Source organism: Pistacia vera, unplaced genomic scaffold, assembly GCF_008641045.1.
Source record: "Pistacia vera cultivar Batoury unplaced genomic scaffold, PisVer_v2 Contig227, whole genome shotgun sequence".
NCBI classification, from domain to species: domain Eukaryota; kingdom Viridiplantae; phylum Streptophyta; class Magnoliopsida; order Sapindales; family Anacardiaceae; genus Pistacia; species Pistacia vera.
Window position 1 is genome coordinate 695,293 of NW_022196032.1, and position 3,037 is coordinate 698,329.

The following is a 3,037-nucleotide window of genomic DNA, read 5'->3' on the forward strand; positions in this document are numbered from 1 at the left end:
ACCCGGCCGTGCCTCCGGTAAGATGAGCCGTGACATTCAAGTGAGAAAGAATGAGAAAATATGAGGAAAGAATAAAGGAGAGAAGAGTAGAAGTCACGAAGAGTGGGTGGGTGCTTTGTGATCTCCACTCAGCCGTGCCTCCGGTAAGATGAGGCCGTGACATACAACAGAAAGTTAATAGAAAAGAGCTATGTGAAAGAGAAACAGAAAGAGAAAATAAATGAGATGAGAAGAGTGTAAGGAAAGAATTAAGAGAAAGAGTTACGGGGATAGACGAGTAGAGGATTTACTTACTGAGCATTATTTTGTGCTCACCCCATTGTTTTTCTTTGTGTTTGCAGGATCTAGGTGAGGACGCGGTCGGATGGGCATCGGCAAGCGAGGAGTAATAGCTACACTGTCCACTATTTTTGATAACTTTTACTTATGATGCCTTACTTTGTATAAAGAAAGATTAAATGTATTAAAAGAAAAATTTTGGGCCCATTTACTTTTGCTAATATAAATATATTTACTTGATGTATTTCTATACGTATCCTAGTATGAAGCAGTTATTACAACCACCCACCAAGAGGTGTAACAGGACGTTGTTGGGCATCGACCACCAATCCCACTGACTCAACAAACTGTGAATAACTAGGGAACAGGGGCGTCAAACCCCGAGAATGGCCAACTGGTGGAAATGATCAGAACAATGGTTGCATAGGCGATGCAATAGAACATGACTAAGTTGAGAAATCAACAACTAATCACACAAAATCTTGACCAGCCACGCTTCACCGATATCACCCTAATAGGTTGAAATTCAGCTGACGACCAGTTTGGCTCATCAGCACCAAGGGGTGATTGACACCCCCGACGTCACATAGCACACTCCGCTCACGAGCGTGAGTCCCACGAGCAAACTAACCCCGGGAGATGACCAGGGAAACAGCCAATTAGGGAAAGCGAAGGTAATTGTCGCCCACGAGATGCTCGACCTGCTCGGTAGTATCCCTAGGGTCAGCGTGCCGGTTTTAACCCATGCCTAAGAGAAGCTCAATCCTCGTAAGCTTGTGAGACAAGTCATGTGCGCTAATCTGGCAATGACCGACATTCTGGTTATAACCAACGTCGTGAGCAACACACCGATGAGCATGATATCACCTACCAGCCTAGCCATCATGATTCAACTTCGCGCATCAATGCGCATAACGGAGGGGGCTCACAAGCAACAGATTTAAGAACTCACTTGCTTGAGGTAATGTTGAATAGAGCCAACTAGGGCAATCACAACGAAGACTTAGATCGGCTACAGAAAATGCTCGATGATCTAAGAGTCTACCAGAACAATGCGGCAGAAGAAATAGTGAGCTCTCCCTTCATAAAGGAAGTTCGCCAAGCCCCACTTCCACAAGAATTCAAGGCACCAAAAAGCAAGTTCGACGAGAAAGGAGATCCCAGAGACCACCTTAACACTTTCAATGACCTGATAGAGCTGCACTAAGCCTGTGACTTAGCAAAGTGCCACTGCTTTGCAGTCACATTGGTAGGGGATGCCAAGAAGTGGTACAAAAGACTCAAGGTGAACTCCATCAGTTCTTGGAAATAATTCTTCTTGCTTTACTTGCAGCAATTCCAAGCGAGGAGATAGTTCTCAATGCTGCTCAGCTACTTGAGCAACATTCGTTAGGAGAGAAACGAAACATTAACCTCATATTTAACAAGGTTTCAGAATGAGTAAGCGAAGGTTGTGGATGCACCCGAAGAGTCAATCTGGACTTTGCTAATTGCAGGCATCAGGCTGCAAACAAAGCTTTGGAAAGAGCTCCAAAGTGAAGATCATGTGAGCCTAACAAAGTTTTACTAGATGGCTACAAAGCACCAGCAAGTACAAAGCTCGTTAGCAGCCTTAGCCAAAAGCTCACCGCAAAGAAACCCAGATAGGCGGCAAGATCGCCCATCAGACAAGTGGAGGGGCTAAGACCATAATGACAGAGATTGAAATAGGTCCCAAAAGAGACAAAGAACAGATAGTCGTGGCAACAGACAGCCTTTCCCGCGATATGTAGAATACATCCCTCTCACACAAGACATAGTCTATATATATGAAGTCTCCTGTGAAGCGAAGAGACTGCCCATTCCAGAAAGAATGAGGGGGGCTCTAAGTAGAAGAGATCGGCAAAAATATTGCCGATAGCACTAAGACATTAGGCACAATACCAACGAGTGTCGAGCATTAAAGGATGTTATCGAAGACTTGATATGAAAGAGCCACTTAAAGGAATTTGTTAAGAAGACACAGCTCGCGAAAACGCTAGCGAGCAAAATAACTAGGTCTAGTAAGCCCCGACCAACGCTAACAATGAAGTCCTGGTTGACATGATCTAAGGGGGTCCTGACATAGCAGAGAGCTCAAGGAGCCACTCGCGAGCAATATGCTCGAGAAGCTAGAATAGACTCGGTCACCCAGGTAATAAGCTGTGAACAAAAGCCATCGAAGCGGCCTAGACAAGAGACGGAGGTTGTAGGATTCACAGTCGAAGAATGTGAAGAATCCCCTCACCATAATCATGATGCAACTGTAATCGCAGTCAAAATCAGCAATGCTAGGGTACTAAGGGTGATGGTCGATAATGGAAGTGCAACGAACATCATTTTCTTGGGAGCTTTCTGAGAAATGAGGTTCACGGAGAGATACTTGAGGTTGTGCCCATCACCACTCTATGGGTTCACCAAGGACAGCTTGGTCCCCAAGGAAATGATCGACCTACCTGCAACTCTGGGCGCAGAATCCAAAACTAGGACGGTGATGACAAAATTCTTAGTGGTGGACTACCCGACCACATATAATGTCATTTTTGGAAGACCAATCCTGAACAATTTGAGCGCAGTCACTCTAGGACTCTACCAAGCAATGAGGTTCCCAACTCTTGGGGGGGTCACGACGATCAGAAGTTGCAAAAAGGAATCTCAGAAATGTTACAACTGGACCATCAATGCTACATTAAAATGACCGCTCTAGAGAACCATGGTCATTGCAGAGTCCGAGCACACC